Source organism: Castor canadensis, chromosome 1, assembly GCF_047511655.1.
Source record: "Castor canadensis chromosome 1, mCasCan1.hap1v2, whole genome shotgun sequence".
Taxonomy (NCBI): Eukaryota; Metazoa; Chordata; class Mammalia; order Rodentia; family Castoridae; genus Castor; species Castor canadensis.
Genome location: NC_133386.1, coordinates 47,575,884 through 47,591,101, shown reverse-complemented (window position 1 = coordinate 47,591,101; position 15,218 = coordinate 47,575,884). Strand labels below are relative to the sequence as shown.

Below are 15,218 nucleotides of genomic sequence, written 5' to 3'. Positions count from 1 at the left end.
CATTAACTTTTCTATACACCAACAATGAACAAACTCAGAAGGAATATATGAAAACAATTCCATTCACAATAGTCTAAAAAAAATCAAATACCTAGGAGTAAATTTAGCAAAGGATGTGAATGACCTCTACAAGGAGAATTACAAACTCCTGAAGAAAGAGATCGAGAAAGACTACAGAAGATGGAAAGATTTCAGGTGCTCATGGATTGGTAGAATCAACATTTTTGTGTGGCTTCATATCTGTGTCCTCTATTCTATTCCACTGGTCTTCAAATCTGATTTTGTTTCAGTACCATTCCATTTTTATTGCTATTGCTTTGCAATATAGTTTGAAGTTGGGTATTGTGATACATCCAGCATTGCTCTTTTTGCTGAGTATTGCTTTGGTTATTCATGGTCTCTTGTGTTTCTAAATGAATTTTAGGGTAGATTTTTCAATCTCTGTGATGAATGTCATTAGGATTTTGATGGGAATTGCATTAAACATGTAGATTACTTTTGGTAGTATAGCCATTTCTACTATGTTGATTCTACCAATCCATGAGCATGGGAGATCTCTCCACCTTCTGTAGTCTTCCTTGATATCTTTCTTCAGAGGTTTGTAGTTCTCCTTGTAGAGGTCATCACATCGTTTGTTAAGTTTACTCCTAGGTATTTGATTTTTTTGGAGGCTATTGTAAATGGAATTGTTTCCATGTATTCTTTCTCAGTTTGTTCATTATTGTTATATAGAAAAGCTAATGATTTCTGTAAGTTGATTTTGTATCATGTCACCTTGCTGTAGCTGTTTATGGTGTCTAGGAGTTTTTGGGTAGAGTTTTTTGGGTCTTTAAGATATAGGATCATATCATCTGTAAGTAGAGATTATTTTTTCAGTTTCCTTACCCTTTTGTATTCTTTATTTCTTCTTCTTGCCTAATGGCTCTACCTAGGAAATCCAGTACTATGTTGAATAGGACTGGAGATAGTGGGAATCCTTATCTCATTCCTGATTTTAGGGAAAATGATTTCAGTTTTTCACCATTAAATATGATGCTGGCTATAGGTTTGTCATATACAGCTTTTACAATGTTGAGGTACTTTCCTTCTATTCCTACTTTTCTTAGAGCTTTTATCATGAAATGGTGTTGGATCTTGTTGAAGGCTTTTTCTCCATCTATTGAGATGATCAAGTGTTTTTTGCCTTTGCTTCTGTTAATGTGCTCTATTACATTTATAGATTGGAGTATGTTGAACCACACCTTCATCCTTGGATGAAGCCATCTTGGTTCTGGTGAATGATCTTTCTGATGTGTTGTTGGATTAAGTTTGCCATTATTTTATTGAGAATTTTTGCATTGGTATTCATTAAGAAGATTGGCCTATAGTTCTCCTTTTTGGAAGAGTCATTGTCTAGTTTTGGAATGAGTGTAATACTGGCTTCATAAAGTGGGTTAGACAGTTAATCCATCCATTTCTATTTCATGGAACAGTTTAAGGAGGGTTGGTATTAGTTATTCTTTGAACAGTTTAAGGAGGGTTGGTATTAGTTATTCTTTAAAAGTCTGATAGGATTCAGCAGAAAATCCATCAGGTCCTTGACTTTTCTTTTTTGGGAGACTTGCAGCTTCAATTTGTGTTATAGATCTATTCAAGTGATTAATGTTCTCTTGGTTCAGTTTTGGATGGTCATAAGTACCTCTAAATCTGCCCATTTCTTCAAGATTTTCAAATTTATTAGAATATAGGTTCTCAAAGTTGTCTCTGATGATTCCCTAGATTTCCATGGTGTTTGTTGCTATCTCCACTTTTGCATTTCTGATTTTACTGATTTGGGTTTTTTCTCTTCTCATTTTACTCAGGTTTGTCAGGGATCTGTCAATCTTGTTTATTTTTTCAAAGAATCAGCCCTTTGTTTCATTGATTCTTCATATGTTATTTTTTTGTTTCTATTTCATTAATTTCAGCACTTACTTTTATTATTTCTCTTCTTTTGCTTGTTTTGGCATTGCTTGTTCATGTTTTTCTAGGAGTTTGAGATGTAGCATAGGTCATTGATTTGAGATCTCTCTGTACTTTTAATATATGCACTCATGGCTCTAAACTTTCCTCTTAGGACTGCCTTTGCTGTGTCCCATAGGTTCCTGTAGGTCATGTATTCATTTTCATTAACTTCCTGAACCTTTTAGTTTCCTGTTTTACTTCATCAATGACCAACTGATCATTGAGCAATGTGTTGCTCAGCTTCCAATTGTTTGCATGATTTCTACTATTGTTTATGTTGTTGAGTTCTAGTTTTAATCATTGTGGTCAGATAGAATGCATGGGATTATTTCTATTTTCTTATATTTGCTGAGGCTTGATATGTGCCCTAAGATATGATCAATTTTGGAGAAAATCCATGGGCTGCTGAGAAGAATGTATATTGTGCAGAAGTTGGATGAACTATTCTTTAGACATCAGCTAGATCCATTTGATCTATGATGTGATATAGTTCTAGGATTTCTTTATTGATTTTTTGTTTGGATGACCTATCTATTGGTGATAAGGGGGAATTAAAGTCTCCCACTAATACTGTGTTGGAGTCTATATATTCTTTTAGGTCCTCCAGAGTATGTTTGATGAAACTGGTTGCACTGACATTGGGTGCATATAGGTTGATAATTGTTATTTCCTTTTGAGGTATTTCACCTTTTATTAGGATGGGGTGTCCTTCTTTATTATTTGGTCAATGTAGGTGTGAAGTCAACTTTGTCTGAGATAAGTATTGCTATTCCTGCCTGTTTTCGGTTGCCATTGGCTTGGTAAATCTTCTTGCAGCCTTTTACCCTAAGCCAGTGCTTTTTTCTGTCAATGAGATGGGTATCCTGTAAACCACAGATTGTTGGATCTTCCTTTTTAATCCAGTTTGCCAATTGATGTCTTTTGATGGGGGAATTGAGTCCATTAACATTCAGTGTTAATATTGATAGGTATGTTGTGATTCTTGTCATTTAGTTGTTTTTGTTGTTTAAGGATTTTATTGTGTGCAGCTGAATTAATGTTACTCTCTGATTCCTTCTTTTCTTCTCCTGTGGTTTGGTGTTGCCTGTCCTCTCATGGTTTTGTTTGCTTTCATTTTCTGTGTGCAGAATTCCTTGAAGAATCTTTTGTAGTAGTGCCTTGGTGGTCATATATTGTTTTAGTTTCTGCTTATCATGAAGACTTTTATTGCTCCATCTATTTTAATTATAGTTTTGCTGGGTAGATTATCCTAGTGTTGAAGTTATTTTCATTCAGTGCCTGGAAGACCTCACTCCATGCTCTTCTTGCTTTTAAGGTTTCATTGAGAAATCTGCTGTGATTTTGATAGGTTTACCTTTGTATGTTTTTTGTTTTTTTCTCTTATAGCCTTCAATATTCCTTCTCTGTTTTCTGTGTTTATTGTTTTAATGATAATATGTCATGATGTAGTTCTATTTTGGTTAAGTCTGTTTGGTGTCCTGGAGGCTTCTTCTCTCTGAATGGGCAAATTGGGAAATTTTCTGTTATTATTTTGTTGAATATATTATGAATTCCTTTTGCTTGTGCCTGTTCTCCTTCTTCAATGCCCATGATTCTTAGGTTTGGTATTTTGATGAAGTCAGTGAGTTCTTGCATACTCCTTTCACAGGTTTTGAGTTGTTGAGTAATAGCTCTTCAGTTTTTCCTTTAAGTTCCATTTCATCTTCAAGTTCTGGGATTCTGTCTTCTGCTTGTTCTAGTCTGCTGGAGTGGCCTTTCATTGTGTTTTGTATCTCTGTTTCATTCTTTTTTCTGAGGTTTTCCATAACAAGGGTCACTTCTTATTTATTGTTTTCAATTTTTGTCCTTAATTCATTAATCTCTCTGTTTATGGTGTTCTCTGTTTCACTTTGGTATTTATTTAGGGTTCCTATTTTTTCACTTATTTGTTTTTGTGTCTTCAAATTTCTTGATTTCCTTGTGTACATTTTGGTTGACCTTGTCTAATAACATCTCCATAAAATTCTGAGTGATTTTTTTATAGGATTTCTTCTTTCAGGATGTTCTTGTGGACTTCATTGGACTTCATGGGATAGTCTATCTTTGTTTTGTTGGAGTCTTTAATAGGGTATCTCTTTTCTTCCTTTCCCTCTGAATCCTGTTCTAATTAATTTATGATAGAGTGGTTTCCATCCCTCTTTCATCTTCTCATCGCTCCTCTTGGTGCTGTTTCTGTCCCTGATCTGTGTGTATTTTATTATTAGCTAACTTACAATAGTGAGACTAATGAAACCAGAAAGAAAGATAAAAAAGAAAAAGAAAGAAAAGAAAAAAATAGAGAATCAAAGAAATCAACAATGAGAGATGGGTTAACAGTTAGAGGGAAAGAAAAACAAAAAATTCCAGGCTCAGGAACAATAGAATTTCAGTCTTAGTAGTTCTGGTGTTACTCCTTCTGCATCCAGTCCTGGTGTTGGTATTTAAGTAGTAGTTCTGTTGTAGTCTACCAAGTGGTTGGGTCTGGAGATGAGCTCTGTGGACCACTATCTGCCCTATTTCAGGCAGTGGCTTATCACCTGCGTACTGTCGGCCATCTACTTTTCCAGCCTTTGTTTACTGAAAGTTTGTGCGGAGATCAGCTATTTGCCTCTTCCTCCTTCTCCAGTGCTCAGAGCACCCTGTCCTCTCTGCTACATGTCCTTTTCAGTTCCTTGTTTATTATTCAAGGGTTTTTTGTTTCTGTTTTTGTTTTTTGCAGGTCAGGGGTCAGTCTATCCAGGGGGTTATGCTGGTTTATCCCAGGGGTAGCTGTGGTAATACTGCATGCCACTTATTTTCTCACCTGTTGGTCTGTGTCTCCCAAGCAGGTTTGGAGCTGGCATCTGGTGGCACAGGAGCCCTCCTGTTTTCTCAGTGTAACGTGGCATGTAGAAGCTTTGTACTGGCTGGGGGTTCAGTGGTGTCAGAATCCTGTTTCTTCTTGGTGGTTTTTTTCTGCCAACTGTGACTCCAGCATCTCAGCACGATTTTTGATTTACAGAGTTCCCACTGTCTGCTTCCTCCCTCTAGTCACCATCTTGGATCCTCCTTGTCCTTCACTTTTGAAAAAGACATTCTTGTTTGATTAAGATAGCTATTCAGGGAGTTTCATTATGACATTTCCCTGTATATATATATATATTATATCTCAATTTGATTCATCCTCTTCATTTTTCTCCTTTCTACCTTATTCCCCTTCTAGTGATTTCAACAGGTTTGAACATTCTATAGCCTATTCTACATATATTCTATACTTTTGTATAGAAATTACATCAACCATATTCACCTTTACTTCCTTCTTTTATTCTCACTCTTCCATTAGTGCCCTCCCCTTAACATGAACTGTTTTTCATTCTTTTCTTTCATTGTTTAGGTGTCTGCTCATTATTCAGTGGGGTTTTGCCTTGGCAGTATCTTGGTACATTCATTATGCTTAAGTCAGTGTTGCCCCACTTCATGACACTTCCTCACCCTTTTCCCTCATCCTGTGTTTTTTAACAATTTTCAGTGTGTTTCATTGTATTTTGTTCCTGCACATATGTGATGTATTTCATTATTATTTGCAGTCTTTCTTTCTTTCTTTTCTTCCTCCCTTAGTCTCTTCTACCTGTTCCACTCTGAGTACATGTTCTGTATATATTTGTGTGTATTATAATATTGCTTGTATTTGTATTGGTCCTATATTCCACATATCAGAGAAAGCATACAACTTTTTGCTCTCTGAACCTAGCTAAATTCACTTAAGATTATGTTCTCTTCTTTTTAGAATCTTAGTTGCAATTTTTTAAAAAACTGGTCTTCATTATGACCTTTCTATGCATGCAAACAATGTACTTCAATCATATATCTCCTACACTGTGTCTTCCTTTTTTGTGCCTTCCACCACCCACTGTTTCACCTCTCCAAGTTGTTCCCTATTTATGTTCATTTCCTTTGTTTCCTAAACCAGGTTCCATCTATTTTTCTGCAAATGACATAATTTCACTATTTTTATGGATGAATAATACTCCATAGTGTATATATACCACATTTTCTTTATCCATTCATCTATTGGTGGTCTTTTAGTGATATCATCTGAAGACAACTTTCACATCTCTCCATATATGCTCTTTGATTCTGGACTTCTATGACTTCTAGTTTGTCTCTGGTTAATTTCAGCCAAAATTAGTGTGCTGTTGTTAGGGAAGCACAAATTGTGGAGGAGAAAGAGAAACTTCTTATTCCACTCCAATCTAAAAATTTCAGGGAGTTTTTTTTCCTAGAGTATTATAATCTTATTCCTACCTTAGTTGTTAACTATAGTATTTTAACATTATTGAAAATGCAAAAATATACTGGAAAGATTATAAGAAGTAGTTATTTTATTAAACTTCATTACCTAATGAATAATATATAATATGGCTCAAGAGTGTAACATATTTAGTTTACAAGCTGAAATATCAATATTGACTTTCCTAATTTAATAAAATATGTTTACATGTAGCTAACATTTATCATACTTCAAAAAAATAGCTGTGTGTGAAACTAAAATTAGAGAAAGCTTCAAAATAAGAGGATGCTAATATTCTTTTAAAGAAGCAATTAACAGTTGAAAGAATATTTACTGAATAAATTAATCAGGAAATTATTAGCAAAATGGAGTCTACAATTACTATTACTAGAGAAAAATCAACTATAATAATTTTTAAAAGTACAATTAATACTGTATTTAAACTACAAATCTTATTAAACTGTATGGATAGTTTAAAACTCAGGCAAAATTAATTCCAGTATCCTTCAGTGTATGTTTCTTCATCAATTATAATTATATTTACTCCCAAATGTGCTGTTACATTTTGGTCTTTGAAGAAATTAATAGCAGACTTCTAGTATTATTAACCAACTGTGAAGTGAAGCACACATTAGTTTATGGTAAGAGATTCTGAACAAGAGAAGATGAGTTCTAATAGGAAACAAAGAAAGACACTGAAAAGATAAACTGAATCCACTCTATATCTAACCTACTTACCATAGTTCTGAGTTTAACCACTATCTTCTTGCAGTTGAAAATGAAAATGCACTTATATGCATGAAAACACACATACAGTATTAGTTCCCTTACACCACAAAATCTAGTGGCAAAAAGTTTGTTACTAAAATGTTTTTCCATAAAATTGACTTATTATGTAATAAAAACAAAAAATAGTTGATTAAACAAAGCAAAGCATCTGAGAAATTCCATCTTTTTAACATTTTCCCTCACACTAATTAAAATATTCAATTCAATCTCCTGGGAAAATAATAGTGTAATATATGTTAGAGTTAAAGGTTTCCATTGATCTTTTATTGTTTTTAGATTTATAAGAATAAATTCACTATAATGTTCACTCTATCATTAAGAAGAGGACTATAAAGAAGAAAATAATGATTACTTACAACCTAAAACTGAGAAATAACCATTATAAACTCAAATATATTTCAGCTATAAGTTTATTCAAATTGATTATTACAATAAAGCCAATCTTTCTATTAATTGTGATATTTGAACCTCTTCACTGTGCTTGCATTACTTGTTCAGAGCCTTAAAGAACAAAATAAGAAGCAACACTTCCTGTCTCTTATATTGACCCCTAGATGGCAAATTCAGATGCATTGATGTGCATAGTACAGCTCTCTACTGATAAATGGTATAGTAAGTCTCTATTAGCAACTACTTTTGTTTAAAATATTGTGTTATATACATACAAAACAAAACATTTCAGTATTATGTGAAAAAAGAATTAAACATTGTTTTCCACATATATTACATTTCATACTGCATTTTATTTCTTATTTAAGGGATCATCTGTGAATTCATTTAGGCCTAAAACATCAATATTTGCTGTTTGCTTTAGTATCTATTCCAAATTTCTTGCATTCTGTTTTCATTTCAGGTTGCAGTTAATGGTACCATCACCTGAAGGTCAGAATTAGTTAAGTACTATTCATTTTGGGTTATTATCATTTCTACATGCATTGACAAACTACTGATATTGGCATTGTTTTGAATCATAACACTGCACACCAAATAAAATGAAAAATGTTCCCAGTGCTCAATAATCTCCCCTTACACATCCCTTTGTCTACTTCAAACCTTTGATAATGTCATTGTTAGTAACTGCCACAGTTTTCCCTCTTCCTCTTACAAGACCATTAATCTTAATGAATTAGGATCATATTGTCATTACTTCATTTCACCTTATTACCTCTTTCCAACCCCTAAATCAAAGGATTTTTGTCCTTTACTTGTTAAATTTTTTGGGGGGGTAATATAGTTGAGTCCATAACATTTAGTTAATTTAGTAAGAGTAGACATAGGTGTCTTAAAAAGAGACAGCTCCATTGCCTTTGTCTCTGCTGTGTGAAAGCTCAAGAAGACACAATTTCCACCTATCACTTACAGTTTTAACAGCAAAGATTACTGACTGACAAATCTTGGTGGCACTATGTAGGTGGATCTAATCAATCCAACAGAAAATGTCAGGCCTTCGGAAATTTGAGAGTATGTTAATGATTGACTCTGTTGTTTGAAAGTATGTGTAGAGACAGAATTTGCACCAAAGACTCATATTTCTGATTTAGAGTTAAGAGCTTTATTCATCCAGATAAGATATACTCATCATTTGTAAAATTAAGATTCTTCCATAATTTTTTTCTGTCACTGACTTGAGTTTTTGTAGGGGTGTGTGTGTGTGTGTGTGTGTGTGTGTGTGTGTGTGTGTGTGTGTGTGATGGGTACTATAAAACTTAAGATTTTAATAAAAACAGAGAAAATATATAGTGGATACATTTAAATGAACATTCACTGACAACCACCCACACTTTTCTATATTCAGATAACATAACAATTTTAATTCATGTACATTACTCATTCAAAAATACATTTTTGAATGTTTTCTACTGTAACAAACCATAGATGTCATTAGGAGACATTTTGTTAATGTGCATTGTGTATATTTTGTGTAAATTTAATACTTATATTGGTGATATTTACTTTTGTTTGAAATATAGAAGGTTAGAGAGTAGAAGGATAATCATGTTAATTAATAAAAATGTATAGAAGAACTCTGCAAGCAAATGAATGAACTCTTTCATTTTTTCTTGTATAGTGAGAATAATGGGATACAATTGGGTAGGCACTTATTAATCCCATAGGGGCCAATAGAAAAAATATTTGAGTGGTGATGTTGGAGTAGTATAAGAACCAATGGCAAAAATATTTGAATGGTAAAGCTAAGCAATTGTGGAACCCAGAGTTGTTAGACAAGGTAATAAACATCCAGGAAAACTCAGTGGCATACAACAGTAAACATTATTTCTTACTGATATTTCTGCTATTCATTTTCTTTAAGTCATTGATACTGTACATTGTTCAGCCAGGGCAGTTGTGTTTTGGATGCCACCATCCAAAAGTTAATTGGTCAGGTTACAAATGGAGTTTATTCAATCTTCTTTATGTCTTCAGTCCAGATGAAAGAAATACAGATAACCAAAGGAAGTTCTTTTCAGAATCATCTCTAAAATGCACTCATTCATACACATTTTAGAATTTATGAATCATATATGTTCATATTTTTTGCTAAAACAATGCCTTACCTAAGTCAACATCAGATGGCCAAGAAAGTATACTCCTTCCATGGTGGGAACAGAGTCAAGAATGAATATATCCTGAAAGTGACCTAACTTTTGTAGCATGTCCTCTTGCTCACAAATATTTATTTCCTGCCTTCAGGAAAGTTACTCCATTCAGGGAAAATATAGCAAAAGCCTAATTAAAAAGTCTCATGCAATCACTGCAACAAGTTCAGTCTAGGATAGTGGCATTTACAAGATACCTACATTTTTCTACTTTTGAATCAGAGATCAATGAGCTCAAAGGAAAAGTAATTTACTCAGCATAAAAAGATGGAACGAAGGAAGGATAATTACATGAACAACTCCATCCAAAAAGTAGAGCATGTAAGCATTCAAAATTCTTTCCTAGCAATTTACCAGTTATTTGGGTGTATTCGGTTTTGCTGAACTGTGTCAAGCTTTCTAAGAGCTCCTTGTGCCACTTAAAGGAATTTACTAAAAAAACTTAATTTGAAAGACACTAGATAGTTTTCCAGAAACCTCTCAGATTTGATAAAAACTTTTTGCAAAGCAGAAGGATACAAAATAAGTGTAAAAAAATCAGTAGATTTTCCATATACCAATAATGAATAGACTGAAAAAATCAGGAAAGCAATTCCATTCTAACTAGCCTCAAAAAACTAGGAATAAACTTAACTAAGGGGTGAAAGACATGTACAATGAAAGCTATAAAACACTGAAGAAGCAAATTGAAGAAGACTCTAGAAGATGGAGAGACTTCCTATGTTCGTGGATTGGCAGAATTAATATTGTGAAATGGCTATATTACTGAAAGCAATCTGTAGACTCAATGCAATTTCCATCAAAGTTCTAATGAGATTTTCACAGAAATAAAAAAATTCATTCTAAAACTCATAACAAAGCATAAAAGACTTTGAGTAGCCAAAGGAATCCTAAACTAAAAGGTAAATGTTGGAGGTATCATAATATCTGGCTTCAAATTATAGTACAGAGCCATAGTAACAAAAACAATCTGGTACTGGCACACACAAAAAAAGACATGTAGACCAATGGTATAGAATAGAAGACTCAGAAATAAGCCTACACAGTTACAGCCATCTGATTTTTGACAAAGGTGTCAAAAACTAACAAATGGTGTTGGGGAAAATGGATATCATTTGTAGAAGACTGACACTAAATCTCTCTCACTTTCTATGAAAAAAAAAATTCAAAATGGATCCAAGACCATAATGTAGTTGAAGCTACTGTAGGAAAACATAGGAAGATATAGGAACAAGCAATAGGTTTCAGTGGACCTCAGTTGCTCAGGAAATAAGAGCAGGAACTGACAAATGAGATGGCTTCAAATTAAAAATTTGAGCACATCAAATGAAACAGTTACCAAAATGAAGAGACAGTCTACAGAATGGGAGAAAATATTTTCCAGATAATCATCTGCAGGACAATTAACACCACATATATATAAAGGGCTCCAAAAATTAAACACTGAAAGAAGAAAATGTACCAATGAATAAATGAATAGAGCAGACTCTCTTCAAAAGAAGTACAAATGGCTAATAAAAGCATGAAGAAATAGTCAACATCTTTACCCATAACGAAATACAAATGATTGAGATTTCATCACACTCCAGTCAGAATGGCAAATGTCAAGAAAACAAACAAGAAAAATGCTGGTGAGAATGTAGGGGAATAAAGGAACACTTATATGTTATTGGTAATAATAAAATTTGTGCAGCCACTATGGAAATCAATAAATAATTAAAAACAGAACTACCACATTATCCACTTCTTGGATTTTATTGTAATAATAAATGGAACATATTAGAAGATAACCAGAAATATGACACTTACTCCTAATGATACATGTGTTCTACTGGAGATTTAGGGAAACGTGTTAATCCCCAACCCGCAATCTTGTTTGACACCACATCTTATTATTATTTGGTAGATATTATTCATAACTTATTGTCATATTCACTGTTTGATCATTACAAATACATATGGACATTTTTCTTGTTGGTTTGTTCCCAAAAAATGATAAAATTGTTTACTTTATCAGTTGTAACCTTAAGTCTGCACATTTGTACTATCTCCTCCAATCTATTATCTCCATGTGCCAAAGCAATCTTGAAGAATGCAAATGGTACCACTCATCCTGTTTAAAGCCTTCCAAAGAATTACAGTTCTTTTAGAAAAGTACTAATCTGTCTCACGAAGCACACATACCACATGATTTATCTCCTACCTCCTCAGTCTCATCTTGCAGCTCATTCTCTATTCTCTACAGCTCAGAACCTTTGAAATTTTCTTTTGATGTTATTTCATCCATGCTTTGATGCAGGTTGACCCCTTTAGCCAAATGTATTTTTACGTACTCACACAATTCTTTACCATATTAACAGCTTTATGATTCAGAGCTTAATAATGCCAAAGATACTTTCTTACAGAAAGTGTCTCATCTCTCCACCCTACGCTTGGAAGATTCTCACAATTCACTTCTTTTTCAAAACACTTATCAGATTTTGACATTATACACTCATTCACTGAATGAGAACTTTGAATGATTAATATTTGATAATTGCATTTTATCATCTGAAATGCTTGACAACAGAATTTTAAGTAAATAATAATCAGCAAAATTAATTTAACAATTATCCATTAATATAATTTTGTTGAGATTTTTCAATTAAGGTCTATATTATATCATGCTTTAGTGATTTACTTTGGTTTCTTTTAAAAATGGTTCTCATATACTCTCTGCTCCTGTACACTCTGTCTCATGCACATTCATATGTATATATGTCAGTGTACATATGCTTGAATGTAACTTAAGTTGTACTAGTTGGATAGAAACACTAACATAAAATAATTCATAAAACAGCATACTTAGGATTAAATTTAAGTATCTGATTGCTAGAAGGCCAATATCTGAATTCACATTCATTATAAATTATGTAAGCATTAGGTTACCTTGATCAGTTTTCCATATGACAAAATGTTTGCATTGTATTAAGCAGTTCAATCTATATCCCTCTACTAACTATCATTTTCATGAGTTAAATACCTAATATCAAGAATACCTTAAAAAAATCTTAAGTTCTATGTAGATAATATCACAAATGCTAATTTATATTTTATTCATGAGAAACTCAGCTTTAGTTTGAATGTTAGCGTTAAAATAGTTTCTTATGTTTACACAACTTTCTCTCTTATGTTACTAAAATATAAACAATACATGCTAAAAATGAATAGCCAATTGAAATATGAATGTTAAATTTGTTTGCTTGTATCTCCCTCCTACTCACCCACCCACAAAATCCTTAAAAAATGGCATTTCTTGACTGGGCTTAGTGACTCCTGTAAACTCAGCTGTTCTGAGGGCCAGGCAGGAATATTGCTAGGTAAAGCCAGTCTGACAACATAGTAAGAACTTATCTCAAAAGAAAAGAAAGAAAGGAGAGAGAGAGAGAGTGAGAGCAAAAGAGAGAGAGAGAGAGAGAGAGAGAGAGAGAATAGAGGGGGCTTTTTACAGGCTGTCTTAGCCTTAAACAGGCTCTATTATTTGCAGTTCAGCAAACCAGTTTACTTCCTTTCACTATTTTGATCTTTGACAAACGTTTTTGCAGTTATGAATATAAATTTTGGGACTTAATTTTCAAATATAAAAAGTTTATAAAATCTGTTTTTAATGTAATTCAAACTAATTTCACTAATTAAAAACACTTATACTCAAACATTTATTTATTAAATAGTGACCTTTCTATGTACATGGTTCTTAGCAAACTAACCTCGTTATGTAACAGAAAAAAGAAATCCTTCCTTTAAGGAAAAAAGTGTTGAGTGGGTCTTGTCAAATTCTAATGCCTACTGTCATTTAATCAAGTATTCTTTTCCCTTTCCTGTTTATCAAATGGGAAAAACTCTTTCCATGTTTCTTACAAAAAAAAAATCTCAAAATAAACAAACACCCCACTCACAAAGAGAATGGTTTTTTCTTGTTTGGTTGTTTTTTTTTTTTATTCAGGGGAGAGCGTGAATGCAGTCCCCCACTACCACAAATTATGCAGTTGAGTTTCCCACATTTGGGGAAATCGCAGGGGTCAACACATCTGGAATGCAATGGATAAGCCTCACCCTGGGAAAACCACCTTCATGATCATGGTATCTCCCCTGCCAGGTAAGTATAAAGAGAATTGTTAATTCCAAATCAATGGTTGGGAGGACAGAGCTAAATTGTACCCATTATAATATATGTGTTGAATAATAAACACAACACAATGGATACGAAGGTTGAATGCAGGTCATGTATGTATTCTCCCATTAGTAATCAGCCCATCTTGGTGTGTACCAGGTGTCCCAGACAATTTTCCCATCCCTTTCTTGTGAGGCATGACTCATGTTTACCTGACACTAACTTTCAATCTCAGCTACCATGGATATAACTCTACACATTTAATTATCATTCTGGTTCCACTCAAGTGTTTTCTTCTTAAAACATTTTTAGATTCCTTTGATTTGCTACTCACTCTCCTCTATCTATCCCAGACAGACATTTCTTATACACTACTGTCCCATCTGCCAACACACTCATATGCAAATATTAAGTCTTTTCTTCTCATTGAGACAGCTGACATCTTTGAGCAGAAGCCAAAGTTTTCATTAAATTATTGGGACAAACAATAAGGTAGGCTAGTAAAAAAAAATTGAAGTCTTCTTTTAATATGTATAATTGGGATTTTTACAAGAAAAATTATTTGGAAGACATGGGAAAATCAAAAAAAGTGATGACTTGGATGAATGTTTTCCAGGGTCAACCATATTTGAGGGAGTGGATTTGAATTTTTTAATACACAATTTTGATAGACTTTTTCTTTGCCTTTTTCCTTTATTTATATATTCATATATGCATACATTGTTTGGGTCATTTCTCCCTCATGCTCTCCACCCCGTCCATCTCCACCCAACCCCCTTCACTTCCAGGCAGAAACTGTTCTGCCTTTTTCTACAATTTTGTTGAACAGAAGACATAAGCAATAAAAAGAAAGATAAAGCATTTTTGCTAGTTGAGATAGGACAGCTATACAGAGAGATTCCTAGCATTGTTTCTATGCACAAAAATTACAACCAAATTGATTCATTTCTATCTGACCTCTTCACTGCTTCTCTGTCACCTTCTCATATTGACCTCTTTTGCTTTAAGGTTACTGTATACATTTCTCTGCAGTGGGGACATCAAACACTGTCAAGTTTTGAGTCCCTACCTATCCCCATTCTTCCTGTATGTGCTCTCCCCTTAGCATGTCACCCAAGTCCGACAAAATTACTGCCTTTATTCTAAATCTAAAGTCCGCATATGAGGGAGAACATATGAGTTTTGGACTTTTTTTTTCTTTTATTATTCATATGTGCACACAAGGCTTGGGTCATTTCTCCCCCCTGCCCCCACCCCCTCCCTTACCACTCACTCCACCCCCTCCCTCTCCCCTCCACCCCCTCAATACCCAGGAGAAACTATTTTGCCCTTATTTCTAATTTTGTTGTAAAGAGAGTATAAGCAATAATAGGAAGGAACAAGGGTTTTTGCTGGTTGAGATAAGGATAGC

At 33.7% G+C, this 15,218-nt stretch overlaps 1 non-coding gene across 1 annotated transcript; it reads right to left on the bottom strand.

Annotated features, from left to right (window-relative positions):
* Nucleotides 1-13,636: 13,636 nt before the first annotated feature.
* On the bottom strand, nt 13,637-13,800 carry LOC141415744 (U1 spliceosomal RNA). Its single transcript, XR_012440699.1, has one exon. It is a non-coding gene; the product is annotated as a U1 spliceosomal RNA (small nuclear RNA).
* Nucleotides 13,801-15,218: the final 1,418 nt, after the last annotated feature.